This window comes from Typopeltis vanoorti, chromosome 4 (genome assembly GCF_054136105.1).
Source record: "Typopeltis vanoorti isolate ZY-2024b chromosome 4, IOZ_Tvanoo_1.0, whole genome shotgun sequence".
NCBI classification, from domain to species: Eukaryota; Metazoa; Arthropoda; class Arachnida; order Uropygi; family Thelyphonidae; genus Typopeltis; species Typopeltis vanoorti.
The window spans coordinates 35,370,522-35,397,984 of NC_143552.1; the positions used below are offsets into that span (position 1 = coordinate 35,370,522).

The 27,463-nt window shown below is 34.6% G+C and overlaps 1 protein-coding gene across 3 annotated transcripts in view; it reads left to right on the forward strand.

The window, feature by feature from the left end:
* Positions 1-27,463, forward strand: part of LOC150107227 (uncharacterized) — a 72,264-nt gene that overhangs the window by 29,216 nt on the left and 15,585 nt on the right. Inside the window, exon 1 of one of the 3 annotated variants that reach the window (XM_090391083.1) lies at positions 9,144-9,260. The exons of 1 other annotated variant lie outside the window; for it this stretch is intronic. The gene's annotated coding sequence lies outside the window, so the exon portion shown is untranslated. Of the gene's footprint in view, positions 1-9,143; positions 9,261-9,297; positions 9,404-27,463 lie in introns of those variants that run through there. One more of the 3 variants, XM_090391085.1, reaches the window with a different exon arrangement.

A 27,463-nucleotide genomic window follows, 5' to 3' on the forward strand; every position in this document is an offset into this window, starting at 1 on the left:
TATCGAACAACACGTTAAGTCGTTGATACAGCGGGAGAAGAAGATCATCAATGTATACCTGCTATAACCAAAGAACGAGTCGAATTACACTGAATGAAATTCCTGGAACACAGTAGTCCAAGCTCTTCCGCTATACAAAGAACAAATTCTTGTTTTACTTCTTTTTTTCTTCTTCTTCTCAATACGTTATTGCAGAAGATCAGATTTCCAGATTTTGCTTCCTCAAGTATCGTCCTTCTCCTTCCTATAGTGCAGTCCTGGGAAATTTGATCTCTCTCTCTCTTCCCCCATCCTCCTCCTTCTCTTTATCAATAAGAAAGCTAAAATAATATTTCAGATCTACCGTGTACACGCAACAACTAAATTTTTACATGTCACATGTCATAGTCTACTTCGATGTACTGCGGCATAAAGTACTGGGACATTTTTATGGTGTTAGCCCTACGGAAGATACAAAGTTTTTTCTTTATTTTCTTCCCTCCCGGAAGTTTGGGCTTTTCATTCCCTATTCCACCCCACAAGCTTTCATTTTACTCCATAAGATTATCTGTCCTCCCTTTACATCTATTGGAACATACAATTGGCAGACATAATACACTTATTATTATTATTAATAATAATAATGTTAGTTAGCCTTATTAATGTTAGTTGCTTTGACTGAATCTAAAACACTCAATTCACTCTTATAATTTTTTTATCGATATTTACATAAAACATTATTCTTATATCTTCTAAATCTATGTGTGAAATCATTATAATAATAAATAATTAAAAAAGTACGTTTTTTTTTATGTTTCTTGAATAAATTCCTTGCCAGCACTGAAAAATGATACTCATGGTGAAGCTTTCCCCGCAAAGAAAGAGCTAACATTTCTTTAGGTAATTCATTTTAAGTAAACTAAGTAAATACTAAGTAAACTCATACAAGTATTACAGCGTATATGCTACGAGAAGTCAGTCAGAGAATTTTCAGTAGTTTATTTTATATTTCTTCTTATTTTCTGAAATTCTATGGCGATAGAAATAGACTTGCGTGTTCCTAAGGAGCAACTCTAGGGAAGAGTAAATGGGGACAATAGCATGAGCTTGACAAGTTTTTTACATCTTTCGAGAACGTCAAAGTTTTCATTCCTTGATGCTAGTAAATTAGGAATTTTCTTGTAAAAATAGTATATATATTAATATTTATTTTAAATTTTTTTTAAAGACAAGCCTTATAAACTCAAGGAACTATATAAGCTCGTATAGAGCAGGCTTTTACAAACATCCGTTCTCGAGATGGAATTCGTACCCACAACCTGTTAGTTGGAGGGTGGATAGAAGTTTAGAATATAGTTTCTATTTTAAGACGAAAGTAGAATTATCTTGGAAGTTTTGTAGCACCCACAGTTTTTCAGTAATTCAGTTTTAGTTTTTTAAAGACTGAATTATTATGCAATATTTTTTATACTATATATACTTCCAATCGGTTTAGATGCTATTTGAATATTTAAAACAAATGGAAAACTATTGGACTTTTCGCCTTCATCTGTCTTTAAACACCAAATCTGCCCAACGATACTTCTAAAAAACGATTAAAATGTTGAGATTGAAATGACTACTCAATTTTGGGTTCAGTAAACGCAGTGTCATCCAAGGCTTATTTTATTGGCGGGATTTGAATATACAAGCGCTTATATTGAATATAGAAATAGTTTGAAATGCATGTTAGATTGAGTATCATTTATAACTTCGTTTTTAAATTATCGGATAGAATTAAGATAAACGTTAAATCGAGTTTGCGTCCTACGCTGGAAATCTGAGGTTGATTGAATAACAATACACACACACATACAAGTGTGTGTGTGTGTGTGTGTGTGTGTGTGTGTGTGTGTGTGTGTGTGTGTGTGTGTGTGTGTGTGTGTGTGTGTGTGTGTGTGTGTGTGTGTGTGTGTGTGTGTGTGTGTATTAAAATAGAATTTTTAACTCGGGAACTTAGCAAAAAAGTTACAGCGTGCCACACACACACGCACAGTAGTACAAATAAATAAATAAATGAATAACATACAAATCAATAAATAATATAAAATAAACAAACAAATAAATAGTTGTTAGAATTAGAAACATCACCACGCTCCAATTTAACAAGTCTAAAAAAGCAATAACTGCAATACAGTAGGAAGTGGAAACAAGTCAGCAGTCTATGACTAGATATTTATAAGAGAGGCATAACTTAAAGCAAAAATTAAACGTTGAAAAATTAACTTCAAGTTAATATAATCAAATAATTCTTATTTAATTTTGCTTTCTATATGCACTGATGTGCACGTTTCTCAAAATCTCCATGTGGTTTGCTAGAAAAATTTATTTATATTTTGATGTAAAGAGAGATGTAGAGATATACAGAGAGATGTAGAGTAGGTGTCCTCCCTCGATGAGTCTTTGGACTCCTTGCAGGTGTCACGTAATAATAATAATAATATTTTTTTTAAATGACAATTTGATTTTATTAAAAATAAATAGAAAGGATTTTGACATAAAAATTAAATAATAATAATAATAATAATAATAATAATTTCTTTGATAATTTTTATTTTTTAATTTTTTTTTATTGTTCTTTCAAATATTTACATATGTACAATGATCATCTATTCAGTATATTATTTTACAAGGTTCGGCACTTTGTGCTACATATAATGAGATTTAAATAGTAATGATGATAACAGTTTTTTTTTATATAACAATCATAATAATAATTTACAATTATATTGTGCAGAGTTACATGAGTTGTATAATATTACATGTTGTAGTTTACTATTTTTTTTTATTTTCAAGTTTGAAAAGGTGTGATTATACAACAGTATTTACACATATGCAATCTAAATATTATATTTCCTTATTCTCACAAACATACAATGCAAACTCATGATTTACATTTAAAAGAATTTTTTTTTTACATTGTATACATTTGCTACAGTTATTATATACATTACATACATTTGTTTACATGTGATATTTACATCACCTACATTGGTTTACATATAATACATACATTACATACATTGGTTTTCATGTGATACGTACATTACATGCATTTGGTTACATATGATACATCTTGGATGAGAACTAATTTCTTTGCTTTCATCCTCAAAGCTTATATGTAAGCTTATCTGAGGATGACACCAGTTGGTTATTATGTATTGTTTTTTTTTTTTTTTGCTGTGCTGGGAAGCTACGAAATCTATGATTGAGAAATTCGTGCGCGCGCACTCACTCACGCACGCGCGCACGCACACACACACACACACACACACACACACACACACACACACACACACACACACACACACACACACACACACACACACACACACACACACACACACACACACACACACACACACAATAACTTGGAATGTATTGATGCGTCGCTGAACTGGAAGCCTGAACGAATATATATATCGTGTTTCATTAAGTTTGTATGGTATTTTGGGTGCGTGTTTCTTGTTCATAGTATGTCCTTAGAGCTCTTTTCAGGCTATTGTAGTTTGTAAGGTTTCTGTATTCAAAAGGTAATTTGTTTATCATGTCTGGGATGTAGAAGTTTCGCGTGGCCTTTCCGTAGTGATTATTGCATTTATATGTGATATAATTAGTAGTCTGAGGTCTTGTTATACGGTATGTATTTCTAACTGTCCTGTTGTTGGCATCGAAATATGTTTTAGCAAGGCTGCATAGTGACATAAATGTTTTGCTGTCAGTATTTTGTGTTCTGACATTGCAATGTTTATAAGGTCGTGATTTTCTCTTTGTTCCCAAAAGATCAGTTTTGTCATTTTCTACTGTAGCGATATTAATCTATTTAATTTTGTAGGGTGCACAGAAAGCATACGTTGTTATAGCGTATCTTAGTATATTTTGGCATAGTGATTTGTATATTAGTGTTTTTAGGCGTATGGGAACTATGTCTTTTAACCTGTAGAGTTTGCCAGTTATTGTTCGGAGTTTGTTGTGTAGATGGTTTATGTGGCTATTCCAGTTCATATCTGCATCGAAGTAAATTCCAAGGTATCGTATTGTTTCAACCTGAGTGATTGTAGTGGTTTTGCTGTTCTGTGTGTTTTTTATGTTGGATGGTTATATATTTGTTATCAACTGGTCGAGTCAGTGGATTTCTGAATATCATTAATTTTGTCTTTTCTGACTAATATGTCATTTCTGAATAATAATAATAATAATAATAATAATAATAATAATAATAATAATAATATTTTTATTATCATTAAAATAATAACGCAGTTAATATTTAAATGAAAGATAATATAACAGGAAAGATAAAGTTAATATTCTTTAGGAAAGAAAACTTCCCAAATTTGGTGTCCACTGCAATTAATCAATAATATCTAAAACTGAATGTACTAATTTTTTCTTCTTTTCCAAGAATGCAAGTTAAATGCAAGCAACAAACTGTCAGGACTTCACATACTTTTATTCTGATAATTAAAGTTCCAACAATCTCTCTCTCTCTATTTAGAGTACTGTACTTTCGATTTCCTTTATCACACAGTTCCACTGTCTTTTAAACAGTCAAAGAACACGTGAAGAGCAAAATCTATCGTCCACTCGAGTGCACTCACGATAATATAAAATTTCTACGTTTAATCTTTAAATTTTTACTTTCCATTTCACCCATTACGCATATTTTTATTTTCTCTTAGAAGGCTCAAGATGATGATGTTCATTATGGACTATTTAATCTGTATTTTGTATCTACAAGTGACAAAAAATAAAAATAAAAATAAATAAATTAATTAAATAAAATAAATAAATAAACTCTAACTTTACCTAATAATTTATATGTGCTCCTCTGCTCCTAATAAGTTTATTATGCTTAGGCAGGGACTCGACCAACGTAACACATTTTTCTTATTCTTTCCGATTAAGCAAGTAAATCTTTGAGGTTCTGTGTTGTTTGGCGTGTCTTCTTTGTCAGATTTACCAGATAAAAACACAGCCATTTTCAGTTGAAAAACCTCATAAACGTTCCTGGTGTCTTAGATGAGATTCCATCCCGAGTCTTTCCTAAAATTCACTCACAGGACGAATTTCTGAAGACAAAAAAAAAAAAAATCTAGGAAATTCAGTCGAAATAAAGAAAAACGGAAGAATCTAGGTCTCAGAACTTCCATACCGCAACCCTATTCAACTTTTAAAGCTGACTCTCTCGCCTCATTTGCTTCCTTCCAACCTGCCATAGAATGAAAGATTTCACCCGCTTCTGTACTGTAAAATTACTTTCTACTTGCCACTCCTTCATCTTTTATGATGCCTTCTTTGCCTCTTAACCTTCTCCTATGATAAAGAGAAGACGGTAAAGAAGCGAAGGAGGCATTATAATGATAAGGTTGTATAATGGACTGTTTTACGTCTTTTACGTTTCACTGTTTTACGTAAAAATATTATTTCTCCCCTAAAAAATTTGTTTGCCTAGAATAGTTTCATAAAATATCTTCAGTATTAAAACAAAGGCATAGGAATAAATGATGGAATGAATTACAATGTTTAGATGATATTACGAATTCAGGAAAACACTGTAATCTAATTTTATTTGATGCTAATTCCCCCTCTGTTATTTATCTCTTCGAAAACATGTTTTGAGAGGTATAATGATGATCCCTAAAAAGAGTAACACACACACACACACACACACACACACACACACACACACACACACACACACACACACACACACACACACACACACACACACACACACACACACAAAGACAATAACATATGTGGGAATTATGCTTTACATACGTGGGATATCGATTTACAATATTCCCCCTCATACTATGATTTTGATGAGAAATAGTAGACAACAATATTATGATGTTTCTAATATTGCATAATAATAACATAGTGAGTCTGCTCATTAGAAGCATTTCTTCAGAGTTAGGTCACCAGACACTCTAGAGAAAAAAAATCTAGAACGTGTTACAAATCCTGAAATTTCTGATTCTAAATACAAAATATTTCAATGAATCTGATATTAGGAAATGTTATGTCAGATTTAAATGCCTGAAATGTGAAAAAGAAGGGTCACATTCTTTTTAGGAGGTGTAAAAATGTGGGAGTTACTCTTTCTGTGTGCATTATTACGAAATAAAAATTGGATGAAAACTACGGACACTCAAGCTCTCTGTCACCTTTATTTTTGGTCGATTTGTTATGGAATGAATGACTAATGTTCAGCAACTGTGCTTGTTCTTGCTTACATTTTCAAGAAGGTAATCTATTCTTTATTATAATAATGAATTTAGTTTATTGAATTGCTGGAGGACACTTCATTCTAATCTCTGGTATCACGAATATATCCAATTATTGATACTTTAGCTTAATCCTTTTTGATCACATGACTGCTGGCATTTTTGAGGCATTCAACTGGCCAATTAGATGAAGAAATGAAGAGAACGCAGCAAGAAATCTGTAGAGATTCCATGTAGGTGGTGGAATTTTTCAACCCAACCTGCAGAACACCATATAGATTAACGATTAAATGGTATCCATTACTGATGATAATACTTATTGTTTAATAATACGTGCAGTTATTTCGTGGGAGAACTGTACAAGGTGAATGAAGAAATCGATCTAGTAGTGAATGGTTGTGGTGTCTGAATTTGAAAAAAAATATCCATAGCGTTTTCAGTTGGAAAATGTATGAATAGGTCGATACGTACTTGGTAAAGAGCTAATGAAGAATTTACGTGTTTATCATAGGCTCTCTAAAATATCATTCTTGGCCTCGATGTAACCAGTCAGTGCAATTTATTGTTACGTTCTCCAGAATGCAGTTAAAGTTTTTTGTATGTTAAATTAATTGTCCTCAGCGTTTTCTAATACCAAATATTCTGGTATGACTTATGTTTATAGATATAAATAGTCTTGCTGCTGTCGTTTCACTTTTGAAAATAGCTTTAATTTAAATTTCTGTAGAAAGCAGAATCAAGTGTTCATATTTCATCTGATCGTGCAGTTGAACACATGTGGCTCAACCAGAAAATATGATTGTGCTAGTAGGTCTTGGTGTATCGAAAATGAAAACATGTGTAAAACTTTACTGAAGGATTCTCCACGCCATGTTCAGCACCTCGAAGGACCAGGCTCAACGGCTGAAAATTTAAAATGTATTGTATAGCAGTCAAGAATCACGTGGATCCAGTTGCTTCGTGATGAAACTTAATCCATCCGCGATGGTATCATTAACAATCAGAGTTCACTTATGTACTCAGAAATGAATTGTCATGCCATCATATAAAGTAATTTCGACATCGCTTCTGTACAGTTATATGGTGTGATATCGTCTGTTGAGTCGTGATATCTTATCCAGTGGCTTTAACAGGCCTTTAAGAGCCCACAATCTTCCAAGCATGCTTGGATTTCGTAACCAAAATATGAGGATAAGATGGTCAACCCCATGCCTCTAAGTATTCATGACTGTAATCCATGTGTGTTCACGGGGCAGGTTTGCCTGCTTGGGGGTTGAAAAACCCCAGATAAACTGGCGGAAAAATCCTGCTGTCCACGCCCAAGACCGGCTAACTTGGCTATGGCTAAGGAAGAAGATCCTTAAGTTCCTCACGTCGTCGACGGGAATCGAACCTAGGACACTCCTTCTCAGACATATGGTTGAAGCGCAAAGCCACTAGGCTAACCGCGCGGACACAGTAATTTCATTGGTATTTTTAATTTTCGAATACCGTCTTACAGGCGAGATTTTTGCACTTAGATTTACAGTGTCATATGCATGCACTTTCGACACAAAGAAACATGTAGGCATTTTTCTCGTGTGGTGAAAGGGCATGTCATCGTTTCCGTAGTTGTATGGATCGGGTCATGGTTAGTTCAAAGAATTGGACATCAAAGAGGCCTCCTGACCTAACTGTTTGGTATTTTTTTTTATCTCCGAGAGTGGATTAAAAACGCTAGCGTTCTTTAATCATTCATTTTTGGACCCAGTGTTCATATGAATTTTATGTTTTCCCCAAAAGATCTGTGATATAAGTTTTGGAAATTATGCAATATTCCCAACTCCTTATACTTACAACACACACACACACACACACACACACACACACACACACACACAGCAAATTTACGATTTAAATTTGCAACGCAGGACGTTGCAAATTTAAATAGTAAATTGTAAATCATGCATGCTTTTAAAAATGGAAATTTGTTGTTCACATATATAAAAAATTGTTCAGAACTATCACATCAATGTGGAAAAACATCTCATTCACTTCTCAAAGTTCCGGAGACTTCCCAACTCCTACACTGTAAATAAAAGGACTCTGTTTCTTTTCAATTTAGAAGTATATATATGCAAGTTTTGTTTGCTTCTATAATGTGAAAGAAATCAGTAATCATTTAGCCAGACTGTGATCGGAGTTTGTCATTAGTTTGTTGCGAGCATGATGTTCCTTTGCCATACGGAATGGAAAACAGTCTGAAATGACGCAACTTATAGTCTCAAAGGCAGGAGAATGAATACTGTCATGCAGTGGCACGAGACTTCATTAGAGAGATTCCCCACCCCTCGAACTTAAGAAGGACGCAAGATTCTTTCCGTACTTTGTACTTTTGCAAAGCAGTGTATATTACTATTTTCAGTTTTTTTTTTTAGAGGGGAGATGAATGTTCGAGTCCATTGTGGATCTTCAGTCTAATTTCTACTTTTTTCTTTCGTTATATTTAAAATGGCTGGCGTTGAATTCAGCCGAGTTTTTCCCTTTTTGTTCTGTATTGCTCACAGTTTACTTGCAAAATAATACAAGCTCTTTAACTGTAGGCGTTTGACAACCTCCAGTTTATTTTTTTGAAATAAGCACTTTTTTTTTAACATGATTCATCCTCATAATATTTATGATATCTTAGACACAGAATTATAACAGTATGAACGATTACAACACAAATTATTTTTACAGGTTGTTCAGTTATGGAAAAAAAAACAATTAAATACATAACTAAGAACAAGTACAGTATACTGTTGCCAACATACTTTCAACTAACGTAGTTGTAGAATATAGATGTTCCAGCTTTCACGTGGCGCGTGGGCAATACTCTCCACGAAGGATAAAATTTACATACGCGAGTCTCGTGAACAGCAAGTAACAGACTGAAAAAGTAACTCGTGGAAATCAGAATCTGCAGTGCTGTACTGGTAATACTTCAGTCAAATATTGTATAACAACATTGACAGCTAGTTAATCATTTGTTAGGTGAGTTGTTTTTCCCTTTAATTTATGTATTTCTGAACAATCAAGAGATATGATTAGTGAAAACTTAATACTCAACATAAGTAATATGCGAAGATTGGATAAAGAGCCTTATTTCGCCTTCGTGAAAGCTTTATAATTCTGAGGTAATCAGTTTGAAATACGTTCACTTGACGTACCTTGAAATCGCGTTATTTGTAGTTAATAAAATATATTGATCGGTAATATTGTTTCCCCTCTCTTTTATTTTTTCCTCCGGGGTATCATCCTTTTCTAAAATCTCTTACGTGTAAAAAATCTAGTTATACTATTTAAACCAAGTATCTTGGTAATATATTAACCCCCCCCGCAAACGAACAATGCACCGTTAAATTTCTACCCTAAATTATATTCCTTATTGACTACATGCGCCACATTACAGAAAATCCGTTTTATAAAATAAAACAAAGCGTGTTTTCTAATGCAATTGCATACGTACTTCGAATACACATGGATAGGGAAATGCATAAAGCTACACGCACGCAACCCCCCCCCCCCTTCAACCTTAAAGTACATCGAAGAAAGGGTTTAAATGTTATTCCTGTCCTTCGATTTAAACAGGAATAATTCTTACTAATCTCGTTTTGCGTTCGAGAAGGTACTGCGAACTTATTCGTGGCCGTAATGGATTGATAGTTATATGCTGAAGCCTGATGTAATACAGACTTGATTGGAATATGTCGTTTTGTTTTGCGAAAGCAAACGCACTGCGACATCCCTATGGGATTCGCTGACTCTACTTTCAATTAAAAGTAGGAAGGTTTCTCTAAATTACGCTACCAAGCACACCTGTATACATATTAAAAGAAGCTATTTCGCCTCATTCCAGCAACAAACCTCGATAATAGAGAGGGGGGGGGGAGGCGTGTAATAGGAGTGCAAAACAAGCTGAACATTTTTGATTATAGAAATCTTATAGATTTTCTACAATATTATCACCATTATATCCACTCCGACTTTCTCACTTTCCTTCTTTCTCCTGATCAGAAATTTAAAAAAAAAATCGTAATTTTATTAATTCAAAACAAACAAATAGTCCCTTTCGTATTCCCCCCAACTTCATAGAAATCTTATAGATTTCTACAATCTTATAGAAACTACCGTTTTTTAAGCGAAGAAAGTGAGCGATTACTATTAACGTGGGGTAGTTCGTATGCCACATGACCGGTGACATAAATGAAACAGTTTTAAACATTCGTGATGATTAACTACTTCCACAGATAATAATAATAATAATCATAATTATTATTATAAAAACCTCCATGGAGTCAAAGACTCATCGTGGGAGGTCCATTGTTATACGCACAGTTTATCATACTGTGCCTTAAATATATTCACTGTCTCTGCACACACCACACTCTCGGGCAAAGCATTTCAATCACTCCATGCAAAAAACCTGCTCCTCACTCCCTTGCTCGCAATTCTCCTTATACAGCTTCCAGGAATGACCTCTTGTTCTCCTGCTATCCTCACTTAGCAGCTTATGTCTCAATCATATCCCCCCCTCCTCCTTCCATCCACCAATTTTTGCAAATTGCATTTTGTCAATCTGACTTCATACTCTACATTCCAGAGACCAGAAACCACCTTAGTCAATCGCCTTTGAACTTTTTCAACGCAATTTCATCTTTTTGAAAACCAGGTGGCTAGATCTGTGCACAGTAATCCATATGTGGCCTGATCAAAGCCTTATACAAAGGAACCATAGCATCCTTACTTCTACAAGTCAATGTCCTCCGCATCATTCCCATTATCCGCTGTGTTATCTTCACTATTTTAGTAACATGTCCCCGAAATTTTAGGTCCTTGTCTACAATCACTCCCAGATCTCTCATTTCCTCTACCTTTTTCAAGATATTCGCACCGATTGTGTACTTTACATCCCATCTCTGCTTCCCAAATTTCAAAACCTTACATTTTGAGACATTGAATTGACATCCCCACTTATTTACCCATTCAGACAGTGTATTCAAGTCCTCTTGCAAAGCTACAGCATCCACACTACTCCTGATAGCTCTGCCCAACTTTGCATCATCTGCAAACAACTGCACATCACCATTCAGACCTCTCCAGATATCATTTACATACAAATTAAACAGCAATGGACCCAAAACAGACCCTTGAGGTACACCACTAGTAACTTTCCTCTTCTGCGATATCGCTCCTCCATAGACAACTCGCTGATACCTATCAGACAACCAATCTCCAATCCAGTGAACCAATCTACTGTTCAGCCCCATCCGTTCCAATTTAATTACCAGCTTGTCATGTGGCAATTTATCAAACGCCTTTGCAAAATCTAAATATACCACTGTATATGCAATACACTTATCCAACGCATTTGTCACTTTATTATAAAAAGTAAGCAGGTTGCTAAAGCACGATATTCCTTTAGTAAATCCATGCTGGCCGCCAAAAAGTATTTTTCTGTTGTCAATCCAATTCTTAACTTTATTCCTAACTAACTTGTCTAATACCTTGACCACAACTCCAGACACACAGATTGGTCTATAATTCAAAGCCTTAATCTTATCACCTCCCTTATAAATTGGAACAATTTTACCCTCTTTCCACTCTTTTGGAACTTGACCCAGTGAGAGACTCATGTTGAAAAGATATACAAAAGCTGTTGTTAACTCTCTGGCACATTCCCTCAAGACACCTGGTGAAATAGCATCAAGTCCCACAGCCTTATTTACATCAAGTCTATTCAATTCCTCATATACCTCCTGTTCACTTACTAACAGTTCCTCCTCCTTTCCCACTGCTTTCAAGTTCTACATGATGCCACATTCACAAGAATGAAATACCTTTAGAAATTGCTCAATAAATATCTCAACTATATTCTCCGCAGCGGTTATCATTCCTCCGTTTTCACCAATCAATCCCATCCTACCATAATCATTCTTTCTTCTACTGGAGACATATCGAAAAAACTGCTTAGGATATTTTTGGCCGCTTTAGCTAACTGTGCTCATACTGCATTTTTGCTACCCTTATCAAGCTAGTCACCTTCCTCGCCTGCTCTTTGTACTTCTCATGCAACTGGTTGTTATATATACTGGTTTTGTGTTTCTTCCATAATACCTTCTTCCAGATTGCATACCTTATCTCTTGATTCATCCATTTTACACCCACTCTGTTTACCCTCTTGACCCTTGGAATACACTCTGATATTGCCTCCACCAAATAGTTCTTGAGTATGGCCCAAGCAGCATTGATATCCTTTCCATCCATTTCCTCTTTCCAATTTATTATCTCAAACTGTTTCCTGAGCTTTTCGTAATTACCAGTCTTATAATTCCACATATATCCCTTTCTAACAGACGTCCTCGAATGACTGGTCACCCTGCACGTGATCACCTTGTGGTCACTCTCACCAACTGGTGGAAGATTTGACACCTCATTTATAATAACATCATCTGATGAGATGATCAAATCCAATACTCTTGATCCTCGTGTACCCTCCGTTACGTGCTGCCTAAGGTAATTATCTTTCAAAAACTCCAAAAATTCAATTTCTTTACCCCCAGATGCAGTCTCTTGCTTCCAGTCTATATTACCATAATTAAAGTCGCCCATAATGATAACTCGTTTCTTGCTAGCTAGGCTAATTTGCCTATACATTTTCTTCTCATTACCCTCCATATTACCAGGTCTATAGCAACACCCAACTAAATATTTCATCCTGTTTACTTCTACCTCACACCATACGGCCTCAAAACCGTGACCACTATTTGCACCTTGCAATTCTACCTTAGATGGGCACAACTCATCTGCTACCATTAACAGTACCCTCCTCCCTTTCTTCCCCTGTCTATCTTCACGAAAAATATCATATTCGTTCATCTCTATTCCTGTCATGATGTCATCGTCATCTAACCACGTCTCACTTATACCAACAAGTTTGGAGCGAACAGACTCGAGCAAAGCAACAATTTCGTTCCCCTTATTTCGAATACTTCTAGCATTAATGAATAAACATAAGAAATCATTACTGCTTCTACAAGTTCTAAGAACATCATAATGTGCAACTCCTGCGTTGTGACTCTTCAATACCTTCCCCTGTCACTTCCTCTATATTACCACCAATTCTACAACTTTTTTCACACCTAAACTCTTTCCATCCATCCCAGGCCATCTCAATCTGTGTTTGTCCGCTTACACATTCACTTCTGAATTCAGCACCCGCATGTTTCATAAAGTTTCTCCCCGTCCACCCTGACTCCCCCCGTTTCTCTGTTCGTGTTGTACCTCCACTTTCTCATTTACTTCATTCATAATATTCACCTCCCCATTTGCAAGTGAACAAATACCTCTCCCTACCTTACTTTTTTGCTTTTTCATATCACTTCGCACCACCTCAGATATATTCATTACAGTCATTACTTCTGCCAGTAACAATCTCTCCAGCAGACTCGCACCAAAACCATTTAAATACAGCCCATCTTCTTTATACAATTCCACCCGTCCCTCAAATTCCTCCCACACATTCACAAAATGCACTCCATTCTCCTCGCATAACTGCGCTAACATATCATTCATAATCTTTGTTTGCCTCCTCAATTCATCGCCATCATACCTTGGCAACACACTGACTACCTTTCCTACCACACTGTTATCTTTTACTCTCCTTAATAATCTCCTTATATCCAATCTGGCATTTTCCTTGTTCCCATCCAAATCATTTGTTCCTACTACAACCACCAACTCTTGTGCTCTCTTATTCCTCATGTCCAACGCTTCAATCACTCTCTCCATTCTACCACCAGGAAAACAAACCTTATGCATCTTCTCATTCACCACACCTCTAATAATGGAATCTCCATAGAGAACCACTCTCGAATCATTCGATATATCTTTCGCATGCCAATCTTTCCTTCTGCTCTTATTTACTCTTCCATGTATGTCTCTAATTCTTTTCATCTCATTTCGCATGCAGTTCATATCTTGCTTCATCATCATCAACTCTGCTTTCATGTCCACATCCAATATATATTCCTGTCTGTCATTTTCATGTAGTTCATATTATGTCTTTGGACATTTTTGGTGTCGCGCAGCATCTACAGCAGTCCTCACAATGATGTTCTGACAAGGATATCCAAGGATAATTAACTGACCCATTTTCCTTCTCTTGAGAAACATTCTGATCCTGTAATGGAAGCTGCTGATCATGTATTTTAGGAATGTTTGACATAACAGCAGTAGGCCTGGATGTATCCCAAGACATCATCATGGATCTACTGTCTTGATGTGAAGAACTGGCACAAGGTGAAACTGCAGCTCCAGGTAATAAGAGTGAGACACCAGGTTCGATATCTTTTATCATACTTTGTGCAACTTGAAGAGAAGTAGATAATTCAGGTGATACAGAACAAGGAACTAATATTTGGCTATCTGTACTTAGCCCTGATTCTATGTTATTTGAGTGAGTTTCAATTAACTAAACAGTATTAAGAATAGGCATCGTATTCATTACTGGGATTGACAATGAATCTTGGAGCAAACTGTCAAAAGATGTTTCCAACGCCTGTGATTCCTCAATTTCTATTATTGTATCTTCACTTTGTGATCCTTTTACCAACACTGAACTCTGTATAGATGGAAATGAGTTCTGAGTTGGACTAGGATATATATTTGAATTAGAAACAGAAATCTCATTTAAGGGATAATCAGTTCCTGACAGTTCTAACCTTCCTTCACTTGTGAACGACTTTATTGACCTGTTGGTATCTTCTGGTGTGTCTAATTCATTTACTTTTGATGACACATTGGCCTTCATGCCTTTACTGTTAGAACCACGAAGATATCTACTTCGAGGTCTTCCTCTTTTCTTCTTAATTACTGGTGGCAATTCTGTGCTGCGTTTTTTCTGTTGCACGTCAGCAAGTAACAAGGCCTGGTTACTTGAGTCGTGTTCACTCTTCTCCTGAATATCAATACTGGAAGTATCCCTCTGTGCAACTTCTGTACAGATCTCAACATTCAAACTTTTAGCAGCACTAAGCAGCGTGGCAAGTTGGTCCTGCGAAATGATCACTTCACCCTTGTACATAAAATCTATTATCATTTTTAAATCCGTGTATTTTATATCTTTGAGAATAACAACTGGATGTTTACAAGAGTTTTCAAGAAATATGTCATGAAAGAAAGAACTGCAAACAACACTATTTTGTGTGCTTTAAGTCTCTTACCTTCACATATAAAGTCACATCTACAAAAGTTTCAGTAAACAGTAACTCATTAAAAGTAGTTAGTACATTGACATGGTGATTATTCCTTCTTAAACAGATCTGCTGAGCCTCCATCTTTATAATCTAGTGACAATTTTTTTTTAAGTTAACCAATAACAAGTTGTAAAAATGAAACTAGCACCTAAATTGTTATCTTTACCACAAATACAATGGTTCATACACGTGTAAATTAGGCCTAACTCGACGCGTACACGAAACTCCAATCAGTGAAAAATTACACTGGATTACTGACTTTACTCACCACATTAATGACTTCATTTATTCTAGGAATGTCTGATCACACATATACCATCAATATAATTGAACTTCTGCACAAACTAATAATGTAAACACGAGAACTGAAAATTATCCGACATTCACTAACACGCCACCTAACACAAGGAATCCTTCCTTGATCAGGTAGGATAGTACGAACTTGGCTTCGACTGAAATTTTTTCCTATGCCTGTTGTTTAACTAACCGCGGAATAACTAAACAGCAAAGCCGATCAATGAGGTGACAAGGGGATAATCCACTTTTGTATCCAGAACTTAAAGCAGAGTGAAATATTGAATTTTTCAAATAAAACATACGTTAAAAATGTAATACAGATTTAGTCTTTTAAACATTTATTGTGAGAAAAGTATATTATGCTGATAATCAAAACTAATATTGTCAATCTCCCCCTCCTCATCATAGAAGGCTGGACCACCTCTTCTTACAAATAAGAACCAGAGCTTGAACACTAACCAGAAGAAAAGAATTCATACTAGTCACAGTAGCATGGCGATCGCTTATCATTCGATATATAGTTTTCATCCATGAATTTTTTATACACGATCAATTCAATCATATGTCCGTTTCGGTAATAAATTTCACTTGGTAGTAATTTTCAATTTGCATGTTCGTAATTTATTCAATATTTAGAATTCAATGACACTTTTTTTCTTTCGAACTTGAGCTGAGATGTAAAATTAATCTTCACGAAGTATCAGATCCATTTTTTTTCTCCTTCAGTGGTAGTTAATTTGGTTTCTAGTTTTGCTTCAGAAGGATGTTTTTTAAATATTAGATGAATCCTCTATTTTTGTTAGCACCCTCGCAGGGGCTACAGATCTATTTTTATTATAAAAATGGCCACAGAAGTAATGGATTAGAACAAGGGTTAGATAAGCCAGGAACTAAACTCTGGAACAAAATTTGAATACTTCCAGCTTTACGCTCCACAACAAACCATCTACCGTTGTAAAGAAATAGTTTATTTTCTAACTTTTCCCATTTGAAAATTTCTCCGATCACAAGCGAAGTCCACATTCAAAAGAAAAAAAACGAATTCTTTCCCATTTTTAATTTTTTTTTTTTCAAAACCTAGCTATGAATGTTTATTGCTAATTAGTATTACCAAGAGAATAGTAATACCGGCAAAAAAAAAGAAAAGGAATAGATGTAGTTTTTTTTTTAACACGAAATGAAGATACACTAATTGAAAAATGGTAACTCCAAGATTTCCTAAGTCTTCTGTATACGATTTTCTAAGTTCTGTATCCTCGATGAAGGAACCGAAACAGTGAAGTAGAGAATTTCTTTGCATTGTAACAAATAACAATAAAAAAATTAGTTCTATACAATTGCACAAAACAAAATACGGATATTAAGGCAAATTTATTTTAATGAAAAACGACTAATGGATTTTTGTTTTGAAAGTGGTTATCACTAACGTCATGTTAAAGTTCAGTTTGTATAAATTTAAAATTTACTGGAACGCATGTGAAATACTCTTCTTAATTATTACTATTTATAGTAATATCTTAGGTTTTATAGCAAGTGAGTTTGGGTATAAAACTGTGTTATGCTGACTATGGGGGCTCGTAAGATGTGGAAAGTTTTGAAGACAAACATGACAGTCTTTTAAGACTGGCAAACATAGATTTTACATGATATTTTCAAAGTTACAGGAATTATCCCATCCTAGGTCTATAAGAAACCGGGTAACATCGCTTCTTATAAATGTTTGATATTGATAATCATTTTTTGTATTTTGTATACATGATAATTTTTTGTTTGTTTTGAGGACAGCTTCTATTCTGCAGGGAAGGATGTGATTAGTTCTCAAAGAAACGCCTTACTATTTCTGTATTATTATTTATGTGAGTTGTATTGAGCAACTTACTCACAATTAAAAAGGTGGCAAAGGTGGTAAATTATGAAGGTGGCAAATATGCTGATGTACGGCAAAAAAAAAGCTTAGAAATGAATGCGAAAATCACTTCAGAACTAAGTTGATTTAAATGTGAAGTGATTAAATACGGAAGATGGAAAATATCTGCAACCCGTACGGTCCCTTAGGATAGGTAGTCCCATTTTTAAGTGTCACGACGAATTAATGCAGCCGGCACATCCTTCCTTTGCTGGATCCCCTAAAGTATTTTATGACTGTGCGTGTGCGCGCGCGAGGGGCTGATTTGCCTGTTCTGATGGTCGAAGAATCCTAGTTTACGGGAGAAAACCCCCCGCTAAGACCTGACTCGCCATTTGATTGAAAAGACGATAAAGGGCTCTTCTATACCGACCGAGATGCAGCGTCTTTATTTTCGACCTATCGACTGAAAAAATTTAAATGACGCGACCAACGATAAAACAAAGTATTGTAAGAATATGGTCAGTCACAGGTAGCCGTTTATGAATCTGTACATGCAAATATCATGACATATTATAATGCATCTTAAAATGTATATATGTATAAAAGTTTTAGCAGTGCTTAATTCAAAAACTGGAAAGGCGAATGTCAGGTCATTAGAATATAATTCTTACTGCAACAGTTTTCCAAAAAAAAACAAAAAAACTGAGTATTCCAGGAGAAATTGTTGCAGGCATATTTAAAATCTATCGGAAAAAACTGGCAAGACGAATGGGTTTGCCATGATACCATAACATGAATATCTGCATTTGAATCTAGCACCCGTCCATCATGACTTTTATTTTCTTCCCCCCCCCCCCCCAAGCGGAATTAAGAATTGTTGTCTAAATGGAAAATTGGTATAATTTAACTGTCGTTTGCACTTTAATTGCAAGTCACCAAATAAAAATGAATATTAGATTTTTGTTATTTTTTTAATTCCTATATTCGTTTTTCGCATGAGCGAGTTCTCACGCGCAATAACTATATATACAATATCACACATTTTGCTCACCTGTTCACGAAAGTGCAGTTTCTTTTACGTTTTTATGTTAGAAACTTTTGTTCCATTGTGTACATTTGGGGAATAAATAATCACCTAACCACTCCTTCTCTTTGGATTCCATAATCTTCATCACTTTCCTAAACTAAGAAAAATGTTCTTAGTAGGGAGATGTTGCAGGTCACAAAATAAATGAATGATATAAGGTGGATGTGCTTCACCTTATACATACCATCCTCTTAAATCTTGGCCATTTACGGTAAAAATTGCAATAAAAAGATAAATAGGAATGCAAGCAACGAAACATAAGTATCCATTACGTTGCAAATCTTGCATCAGTTCCATTTAATGAAGTTCCATTTAATGGAGTTCCATTTAAAGATATAATGAAGCTTTCACGTAAACGAAAAAACGTATGTGAAATATTAATTTGCAATCCTGAGGTCAAAGTCACACTTCACATTTTATTCTCTTTAGTCTTTGGCAAGAACTTTTTGATATCGTATCTCGAAAGATATGAACTCTACAGTACACTTTGCAAAGTGCGTTACATTGCGTTCCTATTAAGCCAATAAATAGTTTAATAATGTAATAAAATACCTTACATTCGTTTCCCCCCCCTGACTATTAATTAATTTGGAAGAGGAAAAGTTAACGTCCGGAAAAAAAGTACCCAGAGGAAGACTAGGGTCTAGGTGGTTTGATGCAATCAGAAGTATCTTAGACTAAATATAAGCTTTAATAATATTTGAAATCCTGGTAGAGAAGACTAATTTGGAGAAAAATTGCCAACAAGAAGTTTATTAATGTAATTTTTCATGCAGATAATAATTTGGTGAAAGATCAAACTCCAGATATTCAGTAAACAGACTTGCAATGTCAGTTTTCATTTAGCATTTATTTTCTTATTGCATAGAATCAATCATTTTTTCTGACGATTTGGATACATTCATAGAAATGTCAATTTGCTCTCAGGTAGCAATATGTAGAATTTCTTAATTTTAATCCTAAAATTCTTCTAGATTTTCTGTTGCTTTTATAATAGCTTTTCTAATTGTATTTCTTTAAAAGAAAATTTTAGCAAATTCATGAAACAAGATCTAGCTAATGCTTTATTAATTTATCTCTGAGGAGTTTGGATATACAATTGTCGTTATTGATTTAGGAACATCAAGCTTAAGGCTTCATCTTTCTTATCTTGTTTTAAGTAGAAATTTATATCTTAAATACTTCTCAAAATTCCACATTTTTACACTCCAAAAACTTTACCAGAATGACAATTTTACTGAAATAAAATACTGAATTATTCGCTCATCTTAATGTAGCATACATAAAGTATGTTTTGAATTAATTGAAACTAAATTTATTAGTATATTACATTTGTAAGTAAACTTTCGAGAAATCTAGCTGTCGTCTTCATACATGGGATACTGAACTTCTTTTCATCTCGGAAATAAAAATAAAATTCCAAGTCTTCTGTATTAGGTACCATTATGTTGTTCCTGTTTCTTATGAACATATTCCTATTTTTTTTTTTTTTCTAACGTTGTTGTCCTATTTTCCTAAAAACTGGTAACTTCAAATAAGTTTCCTTCCTTGCTCAAGGAATTAAGTAATTCAAAAACATCACACGTGTTTTTTACGATACTGATGTGGTTTGAGTAAACCACATCAGTATCGTAGAGAGACAAGTATTATCATTCTCTAGAGACATAATTTTCAAGCTTCCAAGTAGACCGAGTAATGACCAGTCCTCTATCATCCACTTGTATCCCAGCGGGGTATATTTCCTTACGCTTGATTTTTTTTTAAAGTTAATCCTCGGCCTATCAATTATGGTTAATACTTAGGAACAATATGGTTTTTGGTCTCTTTAAGGAAGGCCTCATCTATAAATTGCATCATACTGCTTTCGGAATTTTCAAATCCCTTTGTAGACAACTATCATTAAGATGATTCGATTTTTTTTTCTTTTGCTGCTACTTCATTAATAAATTTTGATCGCGTATATTTTGTAACATTTAAGTACTTACCACAAGTTTCATTTAGAAAAACTGATATTGAGTGCCCCGAGGATAGGGATATAAGATTAGCGAGTGAACAGTGCCATCACTGACAGTTTAGCTTTTCTAACTAAACTTAAGTTCTCATAATTTAAAAACAAGGAAAGGTTTAGTAATGATACATAAAAATTGACAACCAGCGAGAAAAAAAATTAGTTATTAATTATTTGTAAAGAACAATCCATATGCTTAAGTATTAATCTTGAATTTACTTTGGTCACATTATGTTGCTGCTTTGTCAGTCATGACGTTCCGTCCTGTCCAACCACCTGATCTACAGTAAGCCGTACGTCAATCTCTGCGTATGTCTGATAGAGAAAATAAGTGCAGTTAATGACCTGAAATATACCTTTTTTTTTTTGTATTCAAGGTATTTCAGGTCGGCCGATGGCGAAAATCATTGTGATTCCAATCATATTTGAAACTTAAGCGTATGCGTTGTGCTTCTTGCTATAAAGTAATAGTGGATATTCGTTATCCCTTCTTTGAAATGAGACCAATTTTTTGTTTAGAATTTGTAATGGTTTGAAAAGGTGTCTTTTCAGTAAAACTATTTTCCCTGAAGTAAAAGACACCTTTTCAAACCATTATAAATTCTAATACAGAGTACTTTCCACAATCTTCATTTCCGCTGTCCTACGAATATTTACGGAGTGCAGAATAATCATATTAGAAGCAAATATATAATTATATCCTGCTATGTATTTCACTTCCCCCTACGTCCCCAAAAATTCTATAGAATACTGTTCGTAGGCTAAATAATTTTCCATGATTACTTTCCCGAAATCAGAAAAATAATCATGGAATCCGAGAAAAACACATGCAACATAACAGAAACCTCATTCTGAGAACTCTCTGGATGCAGTAATTTGTACAGCCTCCCCCCCGCTACACATCCTCTCCTATCAGCCATGCACATTAACTTATTTATACATTCTTTGATAATAACTCCTTTCTAATACTTTCATTACTCATGTTATTGCACCATTAACATTTATAGTACCCACAAGTTGGTCTGTATCCTGTATCGCATACTGCCATTTTGTTGCTGTTGTTTGTTTCATGCAAATTTATTCAACGGGCTCTCCATCTTCACTTATTCAACATATCGGTTTTCACTAATTCGCCTCTTCGCCAAAAATTATGTAATAGGGTTATTGTTCTAAATGTTTTTTTTTACCCTGTTCCCGGCACCACGATTTTCCTCTTAATAAATATTAATATCAAGTTTGTTACAATTGTTCACTTTATTCTTCAATACTTTTAATTGACTTATTTAAAAATCATATCTATACAACGTAAAAAAATTGTTTAATATTTCTGATTATTATATTAGGGTTGTTCCCTTGCTTTCAAGTACCGCAGAGTTTTGTGCTTGATTTTACATTATTCCTTGCATCTTTCCAGGAAAAATGGCGTAATCTCAAGTCTCTAACTGGTATTGTTGATAGCGTTATCTTTCCCCATAATTCTGGACGTAAGTGTATACAGAGGATTTAAAATATGAAGTGATCACCATTTAATTTTGAATAAATGGAATAAATATAGATAAATTTTCGAAATAAATTATAAAAGAATTAAACCAAGAACCAGTAATAGAAAAAATTAAAAAATATAAACATAAATGGATGGAACACGTTCAAATAATGAAAACAGAAAGATTACCAAAACAAGCTTTAAAGTACAAGCCATTAGGAAAAAGAAAACCAGGATGTCCTCTTAAACGATTCAGCGATGACTTCTAAGGCCGGAACAAGCCATGATAGGCCTAAATCCTTGATACGCATGATGATGATAGATAAATTTCATCATCATATTAAAGTGTAAGTTTCTTAACGAATCGAAGTTTAGCAACTGTAAGAGACGAACTGTAGATTACAATACACCAATGACGAAAATTGAAAAAAAAAAAAATTAATTTTGAAAACAAGAACCACACCTTGTAGATTCAGTGGCAGACCTGAAGAAAATATTGATTTCAGTCAGATGGGCGTGTGAGTGTCTGTAAGGATACAAAAATCCAATTAAGAATTCCAATTAAGTAACTCGGTGGTGGATTCAGGAAGTTACAGTCAAGAAAACGAAATGTTGAAAGTTCCTAACAAATAAGTCAGGTTGTGCTCTGAGAGAATACAGAAAAAATGTAAAAAAGCAAAGCAATGTGTAAAACTAAACCGAAGTTATGGGATCACTTTGGTATGAAAGGGTAATAAAATGCGAGAATTGGAGGAATTTTTATATTGAATGTTCCTGACAAGATTTATAGTATGCTCAATAAAAAGCTAAGAAAAATTGTTGAAGGAAATGGAAAATGAGCTGGATTCAGGCGAAATGGAGGTTATGAGGATCAGATTTTCACTTTAAGTTGAACTCGTGAATATAACAAAGATTGCATTTAAGTTTTGTAGATGCGGAAAAAGCACACACGGTTCCAAGAGAAGCTGTTCAAAACGCTACAGTTATATTGCGCAAATGAGAAATTGTATTATCTCTATAATATATTATCTGAATCAAAAGTCAGAATTGAAGAATTTAACGGGAAGATGTTACAGTCTGCAAACTTGTCTTACACCTATTGCCATTCTTATTCATCTGTATGGATCACATTATGAAGAAAGTAGCATTTAACCTAATATCAAAAATTGTCAGCGCTCTATGCAGATGTTATATTGCTAAGTAAATGCAGTAAAAGTCTGCGCAATTCTCACAATAAACTGAATGACTGCGCTAAATTTGGTATAAAAATCAACAGTACAAATATCCTGAAAATATGTTGAAACATGGAGAACTTCAGCTGCATTCTGAATAGAGAACCTATAAAATAGGTAAACATTTCAGATGTTGAGGCACCATTTTTAGTGAAAATGGTAAATTAAATATGGAAATAGACATTAGAATTAGTAAAGCTGGTATGGTAGGAAGTCATCTGAATAAATTTATAGAGAATAAGAAAGAATTTAGTCAAGCCACTAAATTAGCTGTATACCAGACAGTGTTCAAACTAATTTTAACTTACGAATATGCATAGTTGATTTCTGGGTCAGGAACAAAACCTTAAACAACAAAACCACAGATATTAGTTCTAAACAAAGATTTGTAGTGAACAAATGACATCAATGGCAGTATTATATTAAAATGAGGATATTAGGAAATAACTTGTTAGCATTCAGGAACATGTGAGGAGAGCTAATCTCAAGTGGTGAGGTCAATTTAAACAAGAATGGAAGAGGAAAGTGTAGCAAAACCTTTTTTTTTTTTTGCCAATATGGTGGGATAAAGACCTAGAGGAAGACTAGTTTACTGATACAGTAAGAAAATGCTTTACAGAGACAAGATGTGATAATATTGGAATCTTGACAGATTAATTTGGAGACTGAATGGAAGGTAGTGATGCAATTTTCATGTCGCACTGTTATAATACCTCGTACACTCTCTGGGCGTACATAGCAAGAATTTGATCATCTTTCCTGCATACTTTAATTCTTAGGGATGTATCTTACTCCGAAACCTATCGCTGTTTATAATTTAACCTTGACACCATTTATTTTGACAACCAGTATGAATTTTTCACTCCAGATTCCTGAAGGTTCTGCCATTCCATTTCCATTCTTTCAACTAATTTTTCATTCCGCGAAACAGGTAAACTGACCTGATTTAACTGAAACCTAATAATACATAGCTTCAATCTTAGTTGCTGGATAATTCTAAATAACAATATACTTTTTTTTTTTTTTTTTTTAAAGTAAACACTTGAGGCTTGGGTATTCCAAATGTTGCCAAGGTCCGCCTCTTAGTTTCTCCATTTTTTTTTTTTTTTAATATTCAAGTGTTCTTACATAGATCGAATCTGAAGATTCGACAGAAATTCACCTCTTATATACAGATGACTACTCCAAGAATTTTGATCTAGAATTTGAACAATATTGATGTAGTTGGTGTAAAACTTATTCTTCCATATAGGACCATTTCTGATCAGATATCAGTTGTCTGTTCACATTTTCTGTGTTGAATCTACCTCGAAGAGTGATATTCATCTTTTCTCTGTGGTAGAGGCTACACCATCCGTTAATGTTTTTTAAATTGATTACTCAAAGTATCCATATTATTAAGTTGCATTTTATATTTTTCATCTGATTCCTTGTATGGTACTTTCTTCCATTTCTGAGCTTTGTAATATATTCTCCGATGGTTTGTTACCCTTTTATGGTACTGGCATTCTGTATTCTTCCCATGACACTTGCTTACTTATATGAATAACTTAAGTTTATTTTGTTCTCTATTCTCTCGGATCACATGATCATTTACTTGCCAGAAACTGGATAACCAAATAGGAAACTCCTGTTTGACTGATTAGGTCTACGTAGTTCTTAATTGACCATCTTTACAGTTCCAGCGCGTATTTCTCTGGCTAAGCCAATGAACAACAATTTGCCAATTATTGCAACTTATTTTGAAGATTTTCCTTTTTTCCTAAATATATTTTTATATTTGATCGACATTATTTTAAACTTCATGTAATATTTTTTTTTATTCTGCTCCGAACTAGATCACTTTTGTTTCATATCCTAAACCAGTCTTAAGATGATCCTATATAATTTTTTCCCTTAATGCGTTCTTTATGAACCTGTGCATATCTTTAGATTGAAACATGAAATAGTCCCTTTTCGAAGATTGTGTCCTGAACTGCAATTCAGTAAGCACTTACCCATCATTATTTCTGCTTTTTTTTTTCATCCACATTTTCCCATGTTTCTCTTATTTAATTTTGCGAACAGGTATTCATGCCTTCTGAATTCATATTTCTTAAGTTTATTAGTTTGTCTCGGAATGTTAGAGAATGAAAAAAAAAATTTAATGGCGTATTGGTTGCATTTATTTTATCGTAAAATTAAATGACATTCTGTGATTAGCTAAGAATAATTTAAGTCGCTACAAATAAAATCAGGATGAGAACGCATACAATGCAAAGCGTCATCTGTCTCCGTCAATAATTCCAAACAACCCAACGTACAATTTTTCTTAGTAAAAAATCGATACTTATAAATACAATGCCGTCATTCGACCTGTTCGTTGAACTGGTAATCCAACACCTCACTTGACTCATTCTTACTTTTGAGAAGCACACATCGGCATCTTAAATAAATTCAGGTCTGTTCCGTTTATAATTGCTGCTTGAATTAAATCAAACTTATAACGCTATGGCGAAGTACTTCTGTATGATACGGGCTGCATTTAGGCGATCAATATATGAAAAAGCTGTGCAGATAATTGGGGTTGTCAGCATAATGGAGTGTTCTGTTTTCATCTGAATTATTTTACGCTTCATGCTTTGTTTTCTGCTGTGAAATATATTGCTACTTATTACAGAGCCTTCACTCTTACCGCTACCCTCTTTTTTTTAGGTCTAATTATTTTAAGGTTGAATATTACAGTTCACATCTTGGCCACGCCCATTACTGTCTCTTCATGCTTTTGGTGTTCTAGTGATAGTTCGCGTGGCTAATACGAAGCTCAATATATTACAATGCAGTTTGCTTGGCTCGATAACATGCACTCTGTACCTAGCAATTTAATGCCACGTTACTCTCGTCTGTGTGTAACATTGAATATAGAACTTGGCAGCACTTTGGATTTCCTTTTGCTACTCCTGCACTGTAACATAGCTGCTCTTCGATGTAATTCGTTCAGTGTTATGCACAGTTTACAATCAAAGCAATTTCTTAAGTTTGACTTATTTTTGGAGGTATTAAAAAATATTCTTAATTTGTTTCAAGAGGTGTGTGTATATATATATATATAAACTAAGCCAGAATTTGCATATTATTGTAGTTCCCCCCAAATTCATGTTTGCACGCATTTTTGAATAAACTGGATAAAAACTATCTTGAACTTAATTTGACCTTGATAAGACAGCGGAATAAATCATTGAAACCCACATAAAGGTGCTGGGTCATTTTCTTCAAGTTGGAGATCTGAGTTGCTTTAACCAATAAATTGCTGGCTACTGGAAACCCACTTCATAGTTTTCTATTTAAAAATATTCTCGTATAAGAACTGGAGTGCTGTTTTAACTGCCCTGGGATACTGTTATGCCACTTAATGCTAGAGGAAGTTTCATCCACACGACGCGCTCACCTTTCTGAATATGGAGACGCTCCCTTTTAACCCTTTGTACCCGCCAGCATTTCAAGGCTGAGTCACACCCTGAATCACGCCAAAGCGTGCGTCTCCTGCATACGGAGCCACATCTCGCCAGACATGGAAGGGTTAAAGGGTCAGTCTAGGCGACTACACCAACGGGCGGTGTTTCAAGTCTTTGGTGGCTAATGCTGCCGGACATTGTGCCACAGAATGAGAGCAAGGTTGGTGTGTGTGTGCGCGCTCGCGCGCCATTAAAGCTAGTATCGCAAGTGTCTTTAAGCGAGGGTAGAAGACGTTTCCCCCTGTCACGTGGTTTGTCGATTGGGTGGTGGAAACCTCCCTAGTCTAAACAAGCTGCAGTTTTTTTCCCTTCTCTTCTTAGTGTGATGGATGTAGAGAAAGGCGAGTGCAAGCATTTAATGTGAACTTTGTCATATGGTAGCAAATAAAATCGTTTACGACTTTGAGATCAAAACAATTGAATGTTCCCTTGATGAGCGATATTAAATTTGGCCAATTTTTTTAATAAATGCATCTTGGTTTGTGCTTCG